At 40.8% G+C, this 25,086-nt stretch overlaps 1 protein-coding gene and 1 non-coding gene across 2 annotated transcripts in view; one reads left to right on the forward strand and one right to left on the reverse strand.

The window, feature by feature from the left end:
• Nucleotides 1-25,086, forward strand: part of CPNE4 (copine 4) — a 476,281-nt gene that overhangs the window by 230,273 nt on the left and 220,922 nt on the right. The window lies entirely within an intron of this gene.
• On the reverse strand, nt 20,802-20,897 carry TRNAR-UCU. The gene is made up of 2 exons: nt 20,861-20,897; nt 20,802-20,836 (listed from the first exon to the last, which is right to left on the reverse strand). It is a non-coding gene; the product is annotated as a tRNA-Arg (tRNA).

A 25,086-nucleotide genomic window follows, 5' to 3' on the forward strand; every position in this document is an offset into this window, starting at 1 on the left:
AAGGTCTCTCAAGAGATTTCAATCAAAATATTGGCCAGGCTTGCAGTCATCTGAAAGCTTGACTGAAGTTGGAGGACTTACTTCTAAGACGGCCCATTTATGTGGATAGTGAGTTGGTGTGGGTGATTGGCAGGAGGCCGTAGTTCCTTATCACATGGACCTTCCCACATGAATATGTGAGTGCCTTCATTACATGGCAGCCAGGTTCCTCTAGAGCAAGTGATCCAAGAGACAGCAGGTGGAATCTGCAATATCCTATATGACCTAGCCTCTGAAAGCACACTTCATCATTTCCACAACACTGTCCATTGCACAGGTTGGCTCCATTCAGTATGAGAGGGAACTACACAGGGAAGTGACTATCAGGAGCTGGGAATCATTGGAAACTATTTTGGAGGCTGACCATCACAGTTATTTTCCAACCCATTGTTTTTTAGCCACGTTACTGAAGAAAGAGATGGCCAGACTAGATTAGATGATAAGAATGATTTCTATCACTATGTATGATATGTTCCGTAAATTAAGAATTGAGTTTTTTCATTGTTTTCCTTTCAAATTAATTGTATTTAAAGTGACTATTTCGTGATTGCCTATGATATGCAAAGAGAATAGATGAAGACTCAAGAATCCTGTACGTAGTATAACTTGTTACATGTCACAGATGACAAAACTGAGAACAAATGAAATGCTTATAACTTCATACCCAGTCCATAGTGTTATCAGGATTTGAACCCAGACTATCTGTCTTGGTATGTTCTTTCCACTAAACTGGGATGAAAGTTATTTCCTCCTTATCTCCTTAATTTTCTGTCCACTGCCATTGATTTTATTAAACTTAGGACAATAGGGACTACCAAAACTTTATTTCTCTGAAAATAATGAAATGGTGATGAATCTCCATCCACAAACTCATGAGTAAGAAATATAACTTTATTTTCTATAATACAATTTAATATCAACTACCTCAATCCTACAAACAAAAAGAAACTTTAACATCTGTCTTTTTTGTGGCTCCCCAAACCCTCCTCATTTCCTATCTCCTTGGTATCAGAGTTAGGCAAGGACCACAAAGGTGGTCCCTGAGACATCCTTTGCCTCATGGCCTTGAGGGCTTGTGACTTCATGAGGCTTCAGTGTCTGGTTTGGGGCAAGAATACTTTTGTTCAAGGTGTTATCTGCCCCTTGCCTGTGCTGGTCATGGCCATTTCTCCTCTACAAATTCTCTGTGGCCCCTTCTCTCCAGGGCCCCAACATACTGGCTGCTCAGAGCTTTGGCTCTAAGTCTCAAAAATCCCCCACACTCTTAATTTGTTGGCAATCTGTGGCCTGTCCAGGAATGAATCCCCTTGCTCCAGTGTTCCACATACCTTCTTTCTCTTCCCTCTTCCTCCTAACCCAAGGAAGCTCTAGTTGTAAATAAGGAGAATCCCATTACCTACTGCTTCAGTTTAAGAATTTTTGTGAAAGCTTCAAACTTTTTTCCTCCCTATCCATCTCCCTGAATGGCTGTTAAGTTTTCGGACACATGTCTTGTTTCTTGCAAGTGATTCACTCTCCCTTCACCTTACTACACCCTTCTTCAGAGGCAAGGGACCTGGAGTAGACCAGATATATGAAACCAGAGCAAGAAAATGAGGAAATAGCTTTGTTATAGTTTGTGGCTTCTAAAAGTGTCTAAGAGATTTTTTTGAATGTTTATCTTTTCCCTGCATCTGGGGCTTAACATCAGCTGACCAAGTTGGCTATGGGTCTTTTGCTCAAGGCAGAGGCTGGGAAATGCAGAATTACTATGTTCTGATTAATATTTTAAGGTGAAGCTTATATTTTAAATTAAATATCATTTAGTGGAATGTCAAAGGATGGCATCCAGCCAAGAGAGATGTTCTCATTAACATCCAAGATGCTTTTTAGGAAGACTTGGGGAAAATTTCAAGTTCTAATTATATCCAAGACCTGGCTGAATATGGCCACATAGTATTTAATGTCTAAGTCATTAGCTTGTGTGATTCTAGTTGCATGTTAGTTAAAGTAAAATGACTCTAGAATTTTCTCATCTCCCATTTTTTATACACACACGTTTGGGAAGTTTTATTTTCCATTGTTGGCTCTACTCGTCTCTTCTACTCTAAATGTTCTTCTTTAAATGTGACCTTTCCATACCCTAGGTATGAGAGGTAGAATCCGTGTCCTCTTTTCTTGTACTTAGGCATACTTTTGACTGAATAAAGTGGAATAGGCAGTAGAACCTATTTTACAATTAAAGTGACACTATGTGACCCCTGAGACATTAAAAGAGGTACAACTTCTGCCTAGCTCTTTCTTGGAACACTTGATCTTGGTGCCCAGCCATCATGCTTTGAAGAATCCCAGGCCTTATGAATAGACCAGTTGTAGGTGACCGGCAGAATCAACGCCAGACATGTGAATAAGGAAGAGATTCAAGGAGACTCCAGCTCCACTTACAGTCTGGCTGCAACTTCATGAGAGATCTGGAATGAGAATCACGTAGTTGAGCCTACTCCATGCCCACAACTGTGAGAGATAATAAGTGAAGGTTGGGGTGTTTTTATACATTTAAATTTAGGGTGTTTTTTAAAGACAGACAGAAAACTGGAACAGAACAGGGACAAAAACAGCCCTGCACTGGAGGTGTCAAAGTTGTTGGAATCACCTGCTTGTGGTTTCACTGTAGCTCCAGATGCTAATTTTTTTTTTCCATACACCTCTTCATCATGCCATAAATACTTGGAAAGCATGAGAGCTTCCTGTCACATACCAGCTTTGCAAAACTTATTTTTCAGACTAGCTAGCCAGAATAACGTATCTCCCAGGGCACCAAGAAAAGCAAGAGATGGCCTTCCCAGGGGAATGCGCGTCTCTCAGTTTTGCAGGTATTGTGTGATTCAATCATGGGCTGATTGGATGGGAATAAGGATAGAAAACTCACAGAATGGGTAACTACAATTTTTCTGACTAGACTCAAGGCAAATGAATCTGAGAAATGCTCTTATTTCTATTCATTTTAGCATCTAGTCTGTTTCTGACTATTTCCCTTCAATAATAAACCATCCAAATTATAGTGGCTTAAAAAACAACCAGGTATTTACCTCACTATTATGTGGGTAGAAATTTATACTTGCTTCATTGACCAGTTCTTCTGGTCTTGGATGAACTTCTCATGTATCTGTGCTCAACTGTGTTAGGCCTGGCTAATGACGAGGGCAATGGAGATGGCTGGGAGCATGTCCCTTGTTCTTCAGGTTAGCCTGTGATTAGTCACATGGCAGTGGCCTAGTTCCAAGAGAAAGAGCAGGAGAATACAAGCATCTGATAGCCTTGGCTTAGGACTGGCACAATGCCAATTTCGCCACGTTCCATTGACTAAAGCAGGGCCTGCCCAGATATAAGGAACGGGGAAATACACTATACCTTTTGACAAGATGAGTTGAAAAGTCACATTATAAAAGATGTTGGCACAGGGAAAGGTAAAAAAAAATACAGTTTAGCAATTATTTAATCCTGGTGTTGGTTGACCAGTAGTACAAACATTTGTGATAATTCAGTGTATCAGGCTCTGGAGGGCAATCTAACTGGCTGCAGGCATTTATTCACAAGGCCAAAGTCATACCTGGAACATATACATCCATTTGTAAGCACATATTCTGTAGATATTAACAATTTGCATTTCTGTAATACTTGCCCATTCTCTGATATTAACATTTCCTCTCCAATACCCTGATCTCATTTGGCTAAATCATGTGGATTCTTTTTAGGACAGAAGTCTGAGTTTCATAGAGATATAAATGCTGGTGATAATAAAACCCATTGTGAATGGATAGAAAAGGCAGAAGTGAGGGGCGCCTGGGTGACTCAGTCGGTTAAGCATCCGACTTCAGCACAGGTCATGATCTCATGGTTCATGGGTTCGAGCCCCACATTGGGCTCTGTGCTGACAGCTAGCTCTGAGCCTGGAGCCTGCTTCAGATTCTGTGTCTCCCTCTCTCTCTGACCCTCCCCTGTTCATGCTGTCTTTCTCTCTCAGAGATAAATTAAAAAAAAAAAAAAAGAAAGAAAGAAAAGAAAAGGCAGAAGTGATAGCAACTCAAAATCTCTACCTGATGGTAGAATCCAAGAATCTCAAACTTTCCGTGCTACAAGGGAATTTCAACCAACCATTTCAACTTTGATAGGATAGATTCATTCATAATGGTGTGTATGTGAGAGACAGAGACAGACAGAGACATTTATTTCTAGGTACTATGAGGCATAAGAGAGAAAACAAGGTGAGAAAAAGAACTAATATTTGTTGTGCCAGGAACCGTATATTACAAACTCAAATGTTCAGAGATGCAGTCAACCTTATTAAAAACATTTTTTCCTTTGATAAAAGGCTAGTTCTTATTTATAATTATCCATTCTTTTTGTAACTATCATTTTGACTATTGTGTGATGTTCCAGCAATTAGAAGCACATCATTTATTTAACTGTTTCCCTGTTGTTAAATATTTATGTTGTGTCTTGTTTCTCATCATTACAAATAGTGCTGCAGTAAACAGTTCAGAGCAGAATATGTTCTCCCCGCCTTGTGAGGAAGCTTCAGGAAGGCAGAGAGCTGTCCATCTTACATGTCTCTGGAACCTAGAACAGTGCCTGGAACAGAGCAGGTGGCCAACAATGTTTTTCAGTATCTTTTCCTAACATTTTAAATTCTTTGCTCAGGAAAGATTCCCAGATGTCTATGCCTTACAAATGTTCTTATCCAGATATTTCCTTAAGGAGAAGAACAAGTCACATATGCACAGTTTTCTTACTTGTGAAAAACTTGATTAGAAACAATTATCAGCCAAACTTTCACTTTTGTTCTTTGGCAAGGAATAAGAAACTGAACTAAGACTGACTGGACATAGAAGGGGAAGAGAATTGACTCTGCTTATCATCTACGATGTGCCAGAGGCACTGTGCAAGGCATGATGCTTGCACCATCTCATGTCACCTTCAGAACACCCAAGATGTGGGTGAAGTCATGGCCATATCTAAGCCTCTGGGAGATTATGCAACTTGCCTGATCCCAAGGGCACTGGCTGGCTAATGGTAGAGCCAGATTTGAATTCAGATTTGTTTAATTTCAAAGCACTTATTGTTTATACCTCTCGCAGCCTCTCTGGAAACCAAATTGGATATATAACTTAGAAGATAATCCAGGACCCCTGGGTGTCTCAGTCAGTTAAGCGTCCAACTCTTGGTTTCGGCTCAGATCATGATCTCACCTTTCATGGGTTTGAGCCCAGCATCAGGCTCTGTGCTGACAGTGCGGAGCCTGTGTGGGATTCTGTCTCTCTCCCCTCTCTTTCTGCCTCTACCCAACTCATGTTCTCACTCTGTCAAAATAAATGAACTTAAAAAAAACACTCCAATAAGCCAACCTCCAAACTTCTAATTCCAGTCCTGTGTTCGTCACAGTTTTCAATCTGAGGCCAGGGTGTTAAAACCTCAGGCTCTAAGTACCCACTTAGGGATAATTATCTCTGTGTTGCTGTTCTACTATGATGTCTGCTCTGTGTTATCTTAAGCTGGACCCTCCTTACAGATAGTCAGGGGAAAAGCAGCATCTTTTTCTGTGTCTGTAAAGCTGTGTATTCTGTCTTCACTGCTTGATTCAGTTCTGAGCTTCCAGATACATTAAACAGATTTGGGGGAGATTCCAATGTTTCCTTCTGTGAACACTTTGTGGTTTGGGGATGCTGCTAAGGGGCTCAGTTTAAACATCTGTTCTTTGACATCATTCACAGCCTTACTGTGAGATCAGCGCAGCGTGACTTAGGTCTTTCCATTTAATAGTGCCTGTCAGCACTGTCCTGGCCCCATCCCAGCGACATTCAAGGCATAGCCAGCATCTGCTGACTTCCTCACTCCACCTCAGTTTTAGAACCCAGAGGGAGCAGCTGGGCAATTTGTCAACATTTTTTGCTGTGCAAACCAGAAGAGTTTGTAATAGTCTACTGTTCTGCATCTGAGGCCAGAGGTCTGAGGCATGTAAATGATATTCCTTAATATTCTTGGTATCCTCTGCTTTGAGGAGCTGATGTTTCTATGGCCCTGAGTCTCTGTTACCCATTTCACTCTACTTTGACCAGATGGGTGGATCCTGATTCTTTCCAAAGTCCTTCTGGGACATTTTCTTTTCCTCTATCACTTTGTATGAATAGCCTGATTTGGCATGAAAATGACATTCCTTTGTCTTTTCCCAGCTTCCCCCACCCTATTTCCTTGGCCTGGAAGATTGGCTCATCTGATTATTGCCATCTTATCTGAGGATCCTCGCAATGTTGTGCTCTCTCTCTCTCTCTCTCTGTCTCTCTCCATTTCTGTTGGCTTCTGGCTTAGTTTCCTTGGAATCCTAGCATGGCTTAGGCTTAGGGGACTAGTCAATGTATCCAGACTAAATCCTGACTCTGAGCATTCACTAAATACCTATCAACATTCACAAGCCTGAGAAAATAGTAATAAAGTATACTGCATTCTATATCCCAGAATTTTTTACACTGTGGTGCCATTTTTGTGTCGAGTACTGTTTTTGGTAAGAAGTAATGGCCCATAGCACTTAAGAATCCCCAGTCTCTCTTCTGCTGGCATACAACTTTGGCCAAGACCTGAGCAGTTGGAATATCTGGGTTTAATTCTACTTCTGTTTCTGTTTAGGGTCACAAGGCAACTTTTTGCTTTCATCCGAAAGATTCAACTCTTCTGCAGTGGAATACATGGTCTGGAGTGATGAGACAGGAAGTTCTTGTGAAATGCAGTCAAGTGCAAAAATAAACCTGACCCCATTTCAATCACAAAAGCAGCATGAGCTTTTTAGAAAATTTCAGGCACTGCCTGAATAGTGACTGATTGGCCTGCTGTGGGCATTGCTAATAGAAGCAGGTCATTTCTCCCAGGCCCCTGGAATAAATGATGGAGGCTGCCTGCAAGTGCCATCTGAGGAAATGTATGTTCATGTACCACATTACAGGGTTCTGGATACTTACTATATTTGATGTAAGCCCCTGCTGGCATTTTGAACTCTGTCCTTTTTCTCTGCTCTACTTTCTTCTTTACAACCAACACGGAATCCCTTGGAAATCTTCCTAGATGATCCCTTTCTGTGATGATGTGATGAGTTCACCCCTGAAATAGCCCTCAATCTCAAGTTCTTTTTTCTTCTCGCCCTCATTGAGGTGGTCTTCATTTCTCTAATAGAGGATTGAGGGGCTGCCCAGGCACATCTGCCTTTGTCCTGAAGCTTCTCCCAGTGCTACCAGTGTGGTTTCCCCAAAATCGATAGAATTGTGTCGTTTATTCCAAGCTTATATCCAATCAAGTCTCACGTGTTCAAAAGCCTTCAACTTAATATTAAGGCCACACCTTTAGGCTGACATTCAGAGCCTCCATAGTCATGACCCCAGCGTTTCTTCAGATTATTTTCAGCCAGGCATTCCCAGCCTGCACACGGGCAATATTAGTGGGGGATGCTCAGTAGGAGGGTCTCCCATGGGGCTAATAGGCCTTCAAAACCTACCACCCTAAACGGAATCAGAAGAAGCCCTACTTTTCTCACCCATCAAATATTTTGGCAAGGACTGTCTCAGATACATTCTATCCCAGACATTTTAAGTGTCTATAAAATTAAAATATTGATACACTTGGGATCAGAATCCTAAATATTGTATCCTTTTTTTGCCAGAAGTGAATTGACGGAATGTGACAGAAATAGCAAGGCAATCAGATTTGTGCAAAACCATTTCTATTGTCATTTTTATCCTGAGGCTACAACCCCAAAGCAACACCCATTCTACCATTTATCCATCCATCTAGTCATCAGTAAGTATGTGTTGAGCATCCCCTATCTATACACTAGGCACTTGCAAGGAGCTGAGCATATATAGGTTTTAAAGATAAATGGGCCCTGTCTCTAAGCAGCTTACCATGTAACGGCAGTAGAGACCTGTAAACAGAGCTGTATCGTTATGTGTTATGAGAGCTGCACTAAGAATCTTAATGGTTACATGGAGAGCACAAACTTTCTTGGGGTGGTTAGGAAAGGTTTCTGGGAGGAAACATGAAATACATACTAGCAATAATCAGTCCTTGTGAAGACTGAGATCTGATGTTTAGGGCTCTTGGGTACTAAAGCCTGCTCCATTCCTAGATCTTGTTTTTGTTCTTCATCAATAGAAAGAAGACAGTATCTTTGGCTGCTCGTGCTGGCCACCTCTTTACTAACCCTAAAATGATCCACAGGCCACTGAATTATTATTCTGGGAACATTTCACCAGTGATTACATTGGGTAAAGGGGGTCCAGGCTGCCATTTAAAACACTGATTGTATGTAGCCGTAATGTTAGTGATAGAGAATCATTCATGGGAGCTGAGGGCTGGGAGAAAGGGTGAGATTGTAGAAGAAGATTATTCCAGTTTATTTCGTAATTAAATCTGGAGACTAGGGAGTCACAGCAAAATATTGGAAAACAAAACAAACAGGTAAGAAATAATGATCTCTTTTCAGCATAAGTAATTCTGTGAGTCCCTCTTGCCTGTAGAGTAGATTCAGTGAGCTGGGACCGCATGCACCCTTGCAGGCATACCACACCATGGATGATATTAGTATGAAGGTCTCGTTTGTACTGCAGTTCTGCTCCTTGCCTTGGTCTTAAAGTCACTGCACAGGGTTTAGCCTTTAATGAGTTTATTTTTACCTCTGGAGCAAGTCCTGGCCGAGCTGTCTGTGTCTTTTCTAACTCCATTATATCTAGTCTCTCATGGGATAACTTAAGAAGATAAAAACATATCCACAGCAGTACTCATGGCATTTTTTTTTTCTTTCAGGGCCAGTTTTCAAAATTCCACAAAGTGAATAAATACATGTTAAGCTCTTTGGAAATGTCTTGTTCAGTAGAGTTTGGTGAAAAGTGTCTTTAATTGACTTTGGGGCACACGAGTTCAATTTAAATTCCAAAGTGTAATGGAGTTAAACCGTCCACAATTTGATCTTATTGATTTTTTTCTTGGTTTTTGGTTAAAAGAATGAAGAAGAGAAAATAAAAACTTCCAAGCAATCACTTTTCTTTGTGAAATTCAAGCTATGAGCCCAGGAACATTAATGCCATATTAACACCACCTAATTAATGTCATGTTATCACCACCTAATGCCCATAAGTGTCCAATTCAGCTAATTATTTCATCAGAAGAGAATAAGAGGTAATTGCTTTCTTTCTTCCACAGTCTTGCCTAGTTGAAAGAAAATCGGAAGGTTAGCAAACTTTTTTCCTTGGATTCCCGATTACCTCATAAAGCTATCACATCACACTCAACTTAAGAATCACCTGTTCCACTTGAGGGTGTTATGCTAAGTGAAATAAGTCAGGCAGAGAAAGACAGATACCATATATCTTCACTTATAGGTGGATTAGGAGAAACTTAACAGAGGACCATGGGGGAGGAGAAGGGGAAAAAATAGTTGGGGAGAGGGAGGGAGGCAGACCATGAGAGAATCTTGAATACTGAGAACAAACTGAGGGCTGATGAGGGTGGGGGAGAGGGGAAGGGAGTGATGGGCATGGAGGAGGGCACTTGTTGGAATGAGCACTGGGTGTTATATGGAAACCAACTTGACAATAAACTATAAAAGAAAAAAAAGAATCACCTGTTCCAGGAAGTGACTCCTTATTACCCCTTAAGAAGCTAGGCTAGATGGGGTGCCTGGGTGGATTAGTCGGTTAAGCGTCCGACTTTCGCTTAGATCATGATCTCGCGGTTCGTGGGTTCGAGCCCCACGTCGGGCTCTGTGCTGACTGCCAGCTCAGAGCCTGGAGCCTATTTCAGAGTTTGTATCTCCCTCTCCCTCTGACCCTCCTCTGCTCACGCTCTCTCACGTGCTCTCTCTCTCCTAGAAATAAATAAAAAATATTTTTAAAAAAAGAAGCTAGGCTAGATGGTGTTCCTACATGTCAATTTTCATATCACTTGTCTTTAACATCAGACTACATTATTTTCTTGTGTTTGTATCTGTTTATGCATCTTTCTGATATAGTAAACCGCCCCTTATCTGCAGTTTCACCTTTTATGGTTTTAGTTACCTGAAGTCAACTGCAGTCTGGAAGCAGATGCTCCTCCTTGTGACATTGTCAGAGTCAGTAGCAGCCTACCCTCCATCCCAGTGCCTGCCTCATTCACCTCATGTCATCTCGTTAGGTAGCCATCATCTCACATCATCAAAAGGAGGGTGAATATGGTACAAGAAGATATTTTGAGAGAGACTGTATTTGCATAACTTTTATTAAAGTAATTTATTACAATTGTTCTATTTTGTTATTAGTTACTATTGTTAATCTCTTATAGTGCCTAGCTTATAAATTAGGCTTTATCCTTGGTACATATGGTGTTCAGAGATATCGCTAGTTTCAGGCATCCACTAGGGGTCTTGGAACACACCCCCCATGGATAAGGGGTGGGGGCTACTGTACTATAATATTCCTGAGGGTGGAAATGGTGCCCTATTTACCTCGCCATTGTCTTGCATAGGTCATAGAACAGAGTAGGTGTTTGGTGGTAACTGAATGAATTATTGTCTGTGTTTCCATAGATCATCTTAGTTGGCAGAAGTCTGTGACTAGTGCCCTTTGAGAAGTGCTAGTCTTCCAGTTATGGCAGACGTTCACTAGTAGAGCATCCAAGATCACATGTTCATTTACTGGGCAATTTCATTTGCCCTGTGTATTTAGTAGGCTGGCCTCAACAGCTCATTCAGTGAATTTTGATGTAAGAAGCACTGATATGCTGTGTCTTAACAGGACAAACTCTCTTAGAACATCTGCTTTAGTTTTAGTGAACAGTGACCAATCAGCTTGCCATTTCTAACTGCAGTGTAATACTCAACCCATTTTCTATAGCCATTAACTCTAAAGTATTAACAAGGTTTGCAGCCAGAGCCCCCTCATGTCCGTGTCCCTGATTCTGCAGAATAGGACAAAAACATATAATAGGTACCCTGATTATTGGACCATTCTAGGATGTTCACACTTGGTAAGCTTATAACACAGTCTAACTGAAAAGTTTCTAATGGAATGTCTCGTCGTCTTTGTCTGCATTCTGAGAGGGATTTCTGTGAAAGGATAAACCAGTCCATCTTGATGAGTCAGTGGCATGAAGCCAGTCACCATCATGGTTGATTCAGACATAGATGCCTAGTAGATTGGGTATATTCTGTACTGTCTTATACGGAACCATCACCCTTGCCAGTTTGGCGGTATTTGCTCAGGAAATATTAAATCCAAGAAAACAGACTGAAGCCTAAGGTCACTGCAGATTATGAGGGTATGAGTATGAAGTGCTCTGCTTTCAGTCCATGTCTCCTTGACAAATGGAGAATGCCAAGAAAGATGGTCCTGCTGTGGCCTGCATTTCAATCCAGAATTCAGACTTCCTTAGCTTACGAATACTAAAGCCACTGTGACCTATAGTATGGAGTAAAGCTTAAGTGAATACATGTTTAGTGGCTGGAGGTGACTAATACCATCTGGAGTGAATAGGAACCATTCTGCCCTTTTCCAAAGAAAGACTTCAGTCTTCTGGTTGGAGGCAGAGTTGCTACCTTTGCAAAGAAAGTTAAACTTGCCCAACATCATTAGATGAAAAGAATATATGTGTATTATTCTAACCACAAAGCAATGGCAGTGAGAGGAAGGCTCCTGCTTGCTTCTGTGAGGTACAGTGGCATTGATGCTCTTTGAGTGGGAGGTTTCTGTTCATTTGCAAATGCGATGACATTTTCAGCTTTTTGTACCAGGAAAGGAAGTGCCTTGGGAAGCTTGTGGTTGAATGCATTCTCCCTTGAGAGCAGCAAATGAGGTTAAATCCATTTACTGATGGAGGGTCTGGAGTGGGGGGAGGGGGAATCAGAGAGAGGAAGGGGCAGATGGGTGTGTGGCAATGAATTATTCTAGTTTGAAGTGACTTAGATAAAATGTATTTGTTTGCATCCTTCCTCCCCCCTTCATCATTTCCTCCAAAGAGTGCAGGACAAGGCTGGGAAAACAAGTCCATAGCAGAAAGCGATGGGGTGGTTGTGCGCTCTTGACCTAAAGGGGCAGGGTCCAGAATAAATGAATGTGTCTGTAATTAAATTCCTGGGGACAAGACACCTGACTTCATCCAAGTTAGGGATTAAATTCCACAGCAAGTTTGATTAAAAAAAAAAAAAAAAAGAGGAAGTTTGGTGGTAACCAAACTAACCCCCTTAAGTAGTTAATGAGATTGAAGATAATTCTAAAATGGCTTCATATGGCAGAAGGTGTCTCACAGGGTGGTTCTGATTCAAGTAACCTTGGACCAGCTGTTGATGAAAGAGTAAAGGAAGTAAAGGAAGTTCTCCATTTATAAAAAAATAAAACTCAGCTGCTATCTTAAGCCAAAGATATTAGATCCAAAGGAAACTTTTTTGGATCCACCCTGCATCCACCCTGTCAATTTCCAAGGAAGGAAAATGAACCCTGAGAAGTTAAATGACTCCTATGTGATTGGAGGCTATCATTCATGTACTTCTCTGTGCTTTAATGATTATGTCTCTCACTCTGGAATCTTGTATCCAACTGTTGCCCTGTGATCCTTGGTTACAAACCAGGGATCATCCCAAAGTAACGGTAAGAATACTGACCATGGAAAGCATACCAGATTTTTTGTCACTTTACTGGCAAATAGTTTTGACTCACTGAAATAGTTTCAACTGGGATAGAGTACTTCACCTCTGAATGTCATCTGCAATAAATAAACAAGAAACAATAGTATTGCCAGGGCTACCTCTACTCTATGTGGCACCTTTGCAGAAAAGAGGGAAAAAAAGCCCCCTCTGGTGGTTGAATTTGAGAAAAACACCCTTTCCTCTGGACTGACTCCCCTGCCAGGGGACTGATTTGGTGAGAGGCTGGCTTTTATCCCTCACACACCACTTAGCCAAGCACATTTCTTAGGGTGGCTGCACACCATAGGCAAGGAAATGGAAGGGCAGCCAAGAACAACAAGCTTATAGAAACAGGACACACGATATGTGAGTGATTGGAGAATGCAGGGTGGTAACTCCTCTAACAGGGGGGCCCTGATCTCATGTACACAGACAAGAAGGTTTGCAAGTCTGCTGCCCAATTCTGTGTGACTCTCTCCTCCTTAAAGAAGTGATATTTGAACTGAGATCTGAATGATGAGATGGAGACAGCCCATTTGACTATCTGGGTATAAGGCATTCCAGAAAAGAAATGGTCAGTGCGATGGTCCTGGGGCAGGCACCAAATTCATGTGTTTGAAAAAAGAAATGAACTGATATGATTGAATTTTAATGACTGAGAGTAATAATGACTTGAGAAATGGCCACAACAGGCTAGAGAAGTCATATCATATTGGGCAGTGGTTGTCAACTCTCACCATGTATCAAAAATGCAGGTGCTCTACACACGGAGATTCCAACTCAGTTAGTCTGGGGCAGGGTGCTGGTATTTGATTTTTATTATTATTGTGGCTACTCTTGTTATTTTACGTTCTCCAGGGGATCCTAATCACAAGTGAAAATTCACTGATAATATAATTTTATAGAATTTTGGATTTGATTTTAAGAATAACAGAAAACCAAAAAGGATTTAAAATTTTTTAAACATTTATTTATTTTTGAGAGACAGAGCACAGTGGGAAGGGGCAAAGAGAGAGACACATACACAGAATTCAAAGCAGGCTCCCAGTTCTGAGCTGTCGGCACAGAGCCATACACGGGGCTCGAACGCATGAACCATGAGATCATGACCTGAGCCAAAATCAGATGCTTAACCAACTGAGCCACCCAGGTGCCCCATAAAAACCAAAAAGGATTTTAAGCTGCAAAGTGACATGATATGATTTCCATGTTTAAAGTGTCATTCTTGCTTCTGTGTAGAGAAACGATTGAAAGGGTAAAAGGGGGCAAGGATGAAGGAAACTATCAGAAGTCCATGGCAGGGTGCCTGCGTGGCTCAGTTGGTTGAGCGTAAGACTCTTGATTTCAGCTCAGGTTATGATCCAGGGTTGTGGAATCAAGCCCTGTGTTGGGCTCCATGCTGAGCATGGAGCCTGCTTAAGATTCTCTCTTCCTCTACCCCTCTCCTTCACTCACATGCTCTCTCTTTCTAAGGAAGGGAGGAAGAAAGGAAGGAAGGAGGTTTATTTGCTGATGGATTAGGATTTGAGGGGATGGGAAATGAATGACCAACAGACTTTTCATTTGAGCAACTTAGTGTACAGAAACAGAAGACCCTGAGGAAAGCAAGTATTTTTGGAGGGTAAGGGAGTAGGAAAAAATGTCTTGGCATGTTATATTGGGGGTACATGTTGGATTTCCAAGTTTAGATACCTGGTTGGTAGTTATATATTCACAATAGGAATTTAGAAGAGAGATAAAGTCTATACATAGAAAATTGTGAGTCTATATAGTATATCAATGGTATTTCAAGCCATAGATTGAGATTTTTCTTGAGAATGAATGTGGAAAAACTATGGGGGTATGTAAGGAAAGTGGCTGCTTTTTATGTGAATTAAAGTTGGGAATAATGTCTCTATGAAGAACACCCTTACATTGGTAATGAAATATCCTCCCTGAAGAAGAAAAAGAATCTGAGGTGGAAGAAAATAAAAGTAAAGAATTTGTTACATATATAATAACAATGTATATTATATATAGTTATATATAATATATATATAGTTATATATAGTTAATATATAACACATTGTCCGTTGATTGATTTTTGTCTTGAGAAATAAATTGGATAGTAACAGGTATGACATGGTATGAGCGTTGGGTGCATGAGTAAACTTTTCAAGGATAATAGTGTGGATCCTTTCGTACTATGACAGCCAAAGGCAAATCTATGAGGGTAACTCATTGTATCCTGTTCTGACCCTCTTCCTCATCCCAATCTAGTTTTCTCTGCCAGGAAAAAGGTAGATGCTCTTAGGTCTTGGTTTCCTTTAATTCTGATACAAGCAGAAAACTGCCCGTTTTGTGACTGAGTAATTATAATACAATATCTTAAGTAACTGAATAATGTCTTAATACCAGATTTACTGGTGAAAATGAATCGTGTTGTTAGAGAATGGCTGAAGTAATGGTAAAGCAGGCGCGGCTGCAGATAGCTCTAGAGAGGTGAAATCTGTGACCAACATGGCCCCAGGGCACCATGATGGCCCTGGTAGATACCTTCCCAGAGAAGGTTCATGAATTTCTCCATCCCAGAAGCATGCCAGTAATTCGCCTCTTTCCCCAGTCTTACATGATCTGCTGATTGGTTGACTTAGGGCAACACTCTTCCAACCTGGAAAGGCACACCCCTAGGAAAACAAAGATTTACTGAAGAGGACACAGGACTTACTTTACAGTTCAAGTTTCATCTGTACTATTTCCTAAAATTAAACTAAGAACTCACCCTTCTCCTACTTTATCTAATGAAAGAAACTCTGTGCCCACTGCAGTTTATGGTGCATTGCCTGTTGTTTTCAAAACCTCCTAAGTGCTAGACAATGGACCACTTGAAGTATTACTGTAGGTATTGAGAAAATGGATGACCATCCTGGCTCAGTAGTCCACAAATCTTTCTGAAAGTCAGCTCTTCTGATTCTTTGCTTTCTACAAAATTGCGGGTAGACCTAATCGACTTGTCGGTTGCTGGATCATTAAATATAATTTTTGATGATACATGACTATGTGATTTTGACATACAACTAACTTGGAAGGAGTACAAAATTTTGAGTAGTACTGCTATTACAAAACTTCCATTCATGTCTTTATTTATGAGAAAAAGTTTGTCAGTTTTAAGCATTTATAAAAATGAAAAATAGGAATGCAGTATAGGCTGAGTCTCATTTATTCTAGTGACTGGTGATATTCATCCATGAATACATCAGGTAATTAGAGGAGGAGGTGTCATTCATCTCACTCAGAGATGTATTTTGAATTATAATTTTAACTTTAGTAATTTTTTATCAGTTAGAAGATATTTTATTGTCTTGATCTATTTTTTACTTATAATGATAACTCAGTCCAAATGAAAAACTTCAATACTTACAGTTACGGAAAACTTTTCTTAAAGATTTACACTTATAGACATATTTTTGTCACAAAAAGTCATGAGAGACTGACAAAACTTTTTTAATGTTTATGTATTTTGAGAGAGAGTCATATGCACAAGTTGGGGGTGGGGGTCAGAGAGAGGGAGAGAGAGAATCCCAAGCAGGCTCCGCACTGCTCAGCACCAAGCCCAACATGGGGGCTCAGTCTCATGAACCATGAGATCATGACCTGAATCAAAATCAAGAGTCAGATGCTCAACTGACTGAGCCACCAAGATGCACCAATAAAACATTTTAGAGCATAAAATTATATTTCATTAGGATAAAATTTTAAGAGGAAAATGCATTGCAAATATAATTTGAAGGGAGAAAGGAAATTTATAAAATTTGTTTAAAAAAAGCTTGTCCGTGTCTGTTTTTCTATAGATCCATATGGCATCAAATTGCCACTCCTTAGATTTCAAAGTTAAAAGATGGCAGAATTAAAATACATTCTTTGCAACTGTTGAAACCTGTGATGAAATTATCTTAGATACCAGCTTAGAAGTGTTTAGGTGGATTCCTAGCTTTCAAAAACATTTTTAGGGGGCATAAAAGCAGCAAAGCTAGAAGATGACAGTTTTAGAGCACATGGTAGATCTACTTATGGGCCATTTAGGTTTCTCTTGGGCTAAGGACACAAAACTTCATTATAAATAGCCACTCCTGGGCCACTGAGCGTTGGTATTATAGTCTTAATTCAGGACAGTTTCAAAACTGACCACTGGGGAGGAAGGGGTGTTGGAATTTATGTATGTAAAATATAAATAACATAAAATTTATCATTTTAACCACTGTCGAGTATATAGTTCTGTGGCATCAAGTACCTTCACATGCTGTTCATTCATCACCACCGTGGAAATATATATTTTAATATATATTTTAAAAAACTACTTAGCACCTAAAATATTTATCATCAATGAGTTGCAACTGATTGATCTTTGCTAAGAGAAAACCAGATATATTTTCCATATAACTTTGATTAAGAGTTTTGTTTACTCTACGCTACAATGTAAGTCCCATGTGAGAAATACCTCTTAGCATTCAGGTATTGGAAAGAATTTGATTTAGAAAATGTTAGCAATGATTGGGCTCTTTGTTTTATTTACCTACATTGATAAACCTATGGTAATCCTGTATTCCTTATGTGGTAAAGATATAAAACAAGAGAAGTTTGGATGCCTTTTACTGAGGGACATGAGCTATCCTCATCTTTGGATGGTTAAACGTGGCTCTCTTAGAAGCCCTGGGAGACATAGTCCAGGAGAAAGTCTATGAGGATATTTTTTTGGCCTAGAATCTCCTCTGTTATCTTTACATTAAGTTATATACCTGACCTGTCTGGGAAGTTCATTTGCTCATCCACTCATTCATCACACCTTCATCCCACATTGAGGACACCTACTGTATGTCAGGTCACCACCATGCTGGCACTGGGCTATAAGCAAAAGGTAAATAACCGCTTCAAAAACAAACAGATGAACAAAATAAACAAAAGCATCCCATGGTTGACGTGGGAAAGAGAATTATTCTAAATGTTACCAGTGGGAGAAGTGCTATTGCTGACGTCTAAGAAGTACCTAACTGAGCCAAGAGACAGAGACAGACAAAGAATCTTAGATAGGATGATGCCCCAACTGAGTGTCAAAAAACAAGCAGGAGTCAGCAAGGTAAAGAAAAGAAGGGCAGACTTTCTAGCCAGAGGGCACAGCTGGCCTTTCCAAGTAGGCCTCAGGAGGCTTGGCCCAGTCTTGACCAGCATTGGAGAAATTTGAAGTTCTAAATTAGACTTCTAAGAAAAGTGCCAATTAGAGCCAGGTGCAGAGAGATGGCAAACAAATCAGCTATGTTGGGGTGGGGGGTATTCAGATAGGTCCCATTTAGCCTGCAGAACAAAGAAGCCCCCCTGGGGAGGGTGGGTTTTGGCTAAGCAGCTTAGTTAATTTTCAAATGTCCCCGTGTTCTTAAAACTCTATGACAACAAGACATGAGTATTTACTCCTTTGTGAGCACAGGGGTTAGTACAGCCTTTCACTAAAGGTCAAACCAACCCATAGAGGAGAAGTATATAATTCCCATATCTGGCTGGCAGGAACAGAAGAAAGGACCTTGAAATGTCAAAAGTATGTCATATATGCATGCAAATTGGTATTATACTGCCGGGCTGCCTGAAATGGGGGTGGGTAAGTAGACCTGGAAAATGGGTAAGAGTCTCCCTTCTTCCCTCTCCTATATCTTGTCACCCCATCTCCACTTAAGGACTTGACAAAGGGAGGTCTTTAGAAGGAGAATGGAATAGAGGAAGGAAATGGACATGGATTGAGTGCCTGCTGTGAACTTTAAGCTCCTCCAGTGCCCTGTACAGAGCTTCAGTTTGATTTATTCTATTCTATTAAGGATTTTTTTCTTCTTCTCAAAGTTATGACTTTTTCAAAATCAGAGGTTATATATTTTAATATTCTGGATCCCTAACAAGGACTTGGTACATAATTGAATTGTGTGTCCTCCATGGTGTTTTATGTTCGATGCCTCCTTGAATAATCTTAGCAAGCACTGGCATAGTGTGTATCCAGGACTGCTCTCATTAACCCATACGCTTCTCCTAAAGTTCTGTAGCCTGGGCACTGTTATTGTCTTGCATTAAATAGGGTGCCACCACATCCATAAAAGTTAAATAATTTGGCTCTAGACTCACAAGCTAGTTGAGAGCAGAGCTGCGGTTTTAACCAAGGCAACCTGACCCTGCAGTCTGTGCTTTGAACTGTTGTACCATAGTGTTCTTGCTACAATACTATTAAGTGGGTTATTTATAACCATATGACCCTGTTTTGCCAAGAAAAGTAAAGAGAAAGTAAGTCTCTGAGAGTAATAGGGAGCTGCACAAGACACAACAATGACTGGCTAGCGTAGGATTCAAATTCAAACACATGCAACCCAAAATCCTTATCTGTTATACTTCCCAGCAATTTGTACACTCTCAGAACTGAATGATAAGCTCAAGTATTTTGACGAAGGAAGCTGAGAGGGTTAAAATACCCTTTTCTTCATGAATGTAGAGAGAGGAACAGAAGATGGGTGGCTGGTGAAAGAGCAGAAGCAGGCTGAACTGCTCACAACAAGTGCACTCCTTAATCCCCAACACCTATTTCACACATCGTGCCCCCCCCCACCTCCCCTCTGGTCACTATGTTTGTTTTCTATAGTTGAATATGTTTCTTGGTTGGCCTCTCTCTCTTTCTTTATTCCCCTCTGTTCATTTGTTTCGTTTCTTAAATACCACATATGAGTGAAATCATATGGTGTTTGTCTTTCTCTGATTGACTTATTTTACTTAGCATTATACTCTCTAGATCCATCTTTGTTGTTGCAAATGGCAAGATTTCATTCTTTTTTGTGGCTGAGTAATATTCCGTTGTATATGTGTACCACATCTTTATCTATTCATGGGCCCTTGGGCTGTTGATGGGCCCTTGGGCTGTTTCCATAATTTGGCTATTATAGATAATGCTGCTATGAACATTGCCCTCCAGGAACATATAACTACGTGTAGGAAAGTCAAACTACTAAAAGAGCTCTCACACAAGATGGAGGAAGGAAGAAGTCATTTTGGTGATGGCCTTAAGGTCCATTAGAATATTGATGAAATTCTCATGTCTAGTTTTAATCCTCCCTGTGGAAGATGCAGAGATGTACCATCCAGATCCCTCTTCAAGGAAGGTTGGTGCCCAGCAGTGGGGTAGGACAGTCATCAGAGAGCCTCCGGCTGTGAAACCCTTTGAGGTCTGCCTGGATTGCAGAAGAATACTTCACCTTTCAGGGGGCATCTAGTGACTAAGTGAGGCCAGGCATAAAAGTCTAGTTATTTGGACCTAAAGCAGGATAATTCTGACAGACAGTACTTGTCCCAGATCTGCCCAGGGGTTACCCAAGACTTTATCAGCCCTGCTTTGTAGTTCAGCATCTAGCTCTGCCAAATCCTGCTTCCTCCCCTTCCTCTCACGGGTGCCAAGCCCTCATAAACAGCTTGTACCTGCAAAATCCACTTCAACATCTGCCTCTGGGGAAGCTCACCTGAGATACACTCCTTCTCTTTCCCCCTTCTGTCTTGTCCTGAACTGAGGGGCCAAGTCAGTCCTTCAGAGGTGTCTACAGAAATTCTGGTGACTTAGGAGAAATCGTACAGATGACTTTGGTGCACTAGGAAGTGAGTTGGACCACGATGAGTGCATCAATTAGCAAGTAATATGACTTTTAAATGTATGAAGATACAAATAGAGATGCAGAAGTTCAAGTTGGGAATAACTGATGTGTTCACAGAAGGTGTACAGGGAAGCACCTGGGAGTCAGAGTATGTCTGATGCTAGCTTCTTAGGATATGAAGAAAGAAGCAGGGCATCATCCCTTCGTGTCCAGAGAGAGGATTTTTATTTTCCTGCACAACACAAATATGACTTCTAAATGGGTGCTGTATAGTAACTCAACATTTGCAAAGTACAGTATGAGCCAGGCACTGCACTAGACACTTTCTTTTTTTTTTAAGTTGATTTATTTATATTGAGAGAGAGAGAGTGTGTGCAAGCAGAGGAAGGGCAGAGAGAAGGAGAGACACAGAATACCAAGCAGGATTTGTGCCACCAGCACAGAGCCTGAGGTGAGGCTCGAACTCACGAACCATGAGATCATTCATGACCTGAGCCAAAACCAGAAGTCAGGCACTTAACCAACTCAGCCACCCAGGCACCCCTGCATTAGGCACTTTCTAAGGATATTCTTACTTAATCTTTACATTCAGTATTATTAATTCCATTCCCATTTTCCTTAAAGTGTTTAGGTAGCCTGCCCAAAGTCGTACACCTGATAAGTGGTGAACTTAGGATATGTGCCTCAGCAGCCAAAACGCTACTTTATTCTGTGTGTCCACCACTAATCAACTATGTGACCTTGGAAATCACCTTTAACTTCAGCTGCTGCTTCTCTACATTAGGCATACTGATGCCTGTCTCATAGAGTTATTTGGATGACTGAATTAGATGGTGCAATAAAAAACCTCTAGGAGTTTATCTGCCACAGACGAAACTCTTTACGCATCTGTTGTTATTACCAGTATTGTTATTTTCTAGGTTTCTAACATGAATTTCCACATTGTCTGAAATATGTTGCATTACTTATGAGAATCTTCTAGCATTCTTTGGCAAACTGATTGACATAGAAGGAACCCAGTGTTTCTCTAAACATAGTGAAATGCTAGATGAAATCTACAATAGTATTAAATACACACAGGGCTGAAATTGAAAGTAAGACAAAGCAATCTCAGCTGTCAGAAATGAAGGGAGACAAAGCTGGAGTATTTGGCAGAAGCTGTTGATGGCCAGTGCACAAAGCTGCGAGATCTGATTGTCAGATCCAGGTCTGAAGACTTGGTGTAGAAACTCCCATACAGGACAAGAGAATAGGCCCTTGGGCCTTGCAGCTAAGTTCCTACTTAGCCATAGGAATTACCCTGATTGGAGAATTAAAAAGGAAACCTGAAAAAACATCAAGAGAACATTTATCTAAAGGCACAAATAGAAATAGTCCTGGGTGATTCAATCCGTTAAGCATCTGACTTCGGTTCAAGTCATGATCTCACAGTCTGTGAGTTCAAGCCCTGCATTGGGCTCTGTGCTGACAGCTCAGAGCCTGGAGCCTGCTTCAGATACTGTGTCTCCCTTTTTCTGTCTCTCCCCCATCCATGCCCTCTCTCTCTTTCTCTCAAAAATAATGTGTGTATACACATATATACACACATATCTTATATATATATATATATACCTTTAAAAAAGATTTAAAATGTAATTAAATAAATAAAAATATTTACTCACAGCGATACTTTTACTAACAAGAAGAAAGGAAGAAGCATATTAAGAGTCCAGAAATTATAGGAGCACCTGGGTGGCTCAGTCGGTTGAGTGTCCAGCTTAGGCTCAGGTCATGATCTCACAGTTCATGGGTTCAAGCCCCTGTCAGGCTCTGTGCTGACAGCTCAGGACCTGGATCCTGCTTCAGATTCTGTGTCTCCCTCTCTCTGTCTCTCCCCCATCCATGCTCTTTTTGTCTTTCTGTCTGTCTGTCTGTCTCTTTCAAAAATAAACATTTAAAAAAGAAAGAAAGGAAAAAAAAGTCCCCTGGGAATAGTTAACCTAGTCCTGTTTTTTACACTATCTAAATATGTAAAAACCCAAATCAAGAAATTAATGCACAAAGTAAGTAGTCTAGAACTTGTGGTTCCCTTAGGATCTTGGCAGAATCGAACATAAAACCCATCCCTTTAGGATGACTAAACCCAGAGCACCCAGACTCTCAAGGAACATGTCTACTGCTGTAGATTAGCTCACAATAAAAATTACAAAACACATAGAGAAATTAGCCACCATAAGAGAGGGTTGGCAGATGTAACAAACTCCTAGTTTTGTACCCAAAGAATTGGAGATAATAGCACAGTCTGAACAAAACTTTCAAAGAAGTATTTTAAAAATATGCAGGAAGCTACAAGGAGGGAAGCAATAAGGTAAAGGCAAGAATATAAATAAAAGCTTTGGAGACCTGGGGAGCCATGGGAAGGAGGACAGTAATAAATAAGGTGACCAGGAAGACCTCCTGGAGAAGATAAAAACAAGCTTAGACAGGAAGGAGGTGAGGGAGTTAGTTAGGCAAGTTGGCATCAGAGAGAAGGGAATTCCTATCTCCCTTGAGATAGGATTGTGGCAAGGATGTTTGAGGACAGTGAAAAGGCCAGTATAGCTGGAAGGGAATGAATTAAGGGAGAAAGTTACATTAGCTTATCTCCCTGAGCCTCTGTTTACTCATCTGTAAAATTGGAAATGTCTACTTCTCGGAGTTGGGAAGATCAAATAACTTCAGCAAAGAAGCCATATATATGGAAGAGCACTGCTTTTGATCCATTATGTCTGCTTATAAGCCTCACAAGAATTATCTGAAGTAGTCTTATTATCTCCATTTTACACATGAGAACACTGAGGCTTCAAGAGATTAATAGAGAGAGATACAGCTGGAGTTTAAACATAGGCCCTTTTGTCTCTAAAGACCAAGCTTTTTTACATAGTCTTCATGTGGAATGGCCAAATGCAGTGATGGGTATACGGTAGACAATTAACAGCAGTAATTTCATTTTTTCCTTACCCTGAACCAGACTCAGCAACTGAGTCTTAGTTTGGGTTCCCCCCAAAAGCAGAGCCTCAGACAAAGATTTGAATGTAGGCATTTTATTTGGGAGGTGATGCCAGGGAGCAGACAAGAAGGAATGGGGAGAGTGGGACAGGAAGGCAGAAGACGACGACAACAGCAAAGGCTCTCACTGCTGTCAGCAACTGGGGCCCAGTCCTGCTGAGGACTAATGAGGAATTGTGCGCATTGTACCTCAGCTTGTCCCTCCAAAGGGGTGGGGGTTGCTGGGACATTCACCCATCAATTCCTGACTCTCATTGGTTAGGGGCTGCCTCTGGGATGATAACTCACCACACCTCCAGGCTGCCTTTCCTATGAGTGCCCACAGCTTCAGAAAAAGTCTGGAGATTTTACCATTTCCTTCTAGAGAAAATTTCAGCAGGGCGTGAAGTATCTAGAGATCTGCACTTCCATTTATCATTCCCTCGCAAGGGGACCACAAATCTCTGGCCCTCCAGCTGCCACCTCATTCATACTGTATTATATTCTCTTTTAGAATGTTTTACATCTAGTTGCTTAATTCTTCAAAATTGTGGATGGCCTTTCTGGAATAAAATTAATCCTTCAAAATAACTGGGAACAGTGAAAGTGTGTGTGTGTGTGTGTGTGTGTGTGTGTGTGTGACAGAGAGAGACAGAAAGATTATAAACTAAATGAGAACTGGACTGAGCTTATTCAGAAGTGTTCAAAGCACTTTGAATATCAGGAGGGTATGGATTAAATTATTAAATGTTTCTGTAGAATTATAAAGTATTTGTAAGATATGATGTGTTAGTACATATTTAATCTGTTTGAATAGAGGTGAGATGGTCATAGTATATATAATCTTTTGTGTTGGATGTCTCTTTTCATTAAGATATTATGTTTTTATTTTTAATTTTTAATTATTTCCTTATTTCTGAGAGAACGCAAGTGGGGGAAGGGCAGCAGGAAGGGGGGACAGAGGATCTGAAGCAGGTTGACAGCAGTGAGCCCCATGTGGGGCTCAAACTCACCAACTGTACAATCATGACCTGAGCTGAAGTCAGACACTCAACCAGCTGAGCCACCCAGATGCCCCAGACATGATGTTTTTTCTTATGAACTTTAGAAACTGTCATTTTCAGAATTGACCAAATTGATACTTCTCCTTACATACTACAAAGTATGACTTTCTTTGTTTGAAGCACCCATCTACTTAAGATTTTGAAGATGCTTAAGAGCATACTGAAGGGAAGAAATGAAGAGTGGCAGTAAGAGTGGTATTTTAAAGTCATTCAACCATTTCAAAGTATTTCCATGTCAACTGTCTTCTCTCCTCATTCACTCACTTACCAGACAATAGCTACTGGTGCCCTCTCTGTGCCAGGATCACTGGCAAGCTCTTAAAGGTGGTGATTTGAAAAACTTTTCTCTGCTTCAAGAACCTCTGGAGGCAGATTTATGGTATTGATGGTAATGTCCCTCTGTGTACTCTGAGCAAAGCAAAACAAGACTGAAGGAGAAGCCATTTACATAAGAGAACAAGTCATTGGTGTTTGAAGGAGCTGAAATTTTGACCATATCTCCTGGTATATATGAAGAGCCCAGGGGCGCCTGGGTGGCTTAGTCGGTTAAGCGTCCGACTTTTGCTTAGGTCATGATCTCGCGGTTCGTGGGTTCGAGCCCCGCGTCAGGCTCTGTGCTGTGCTGACTGCCAGCCCAGAGCCTGGAGCCTGTTTCAGA

Source organism: Hyaena hyaena, unplaced genomic scaffold (genome assembly GCF_003009895.1).
Source record: "Hyaena hyaena isolate Hyena2069 unplaced genomic scaffold, ASM300989v1 scaffold_210, whole genome shotgun sequence".
In the NCBI taxonomy this organism is placed as follows: domain Eukaryota; kingdom Metazoa; phylum Chordata; class Mammalia; order Carnivora; family Hyaenidae; genus Hyaena; species Hyaena hyaena.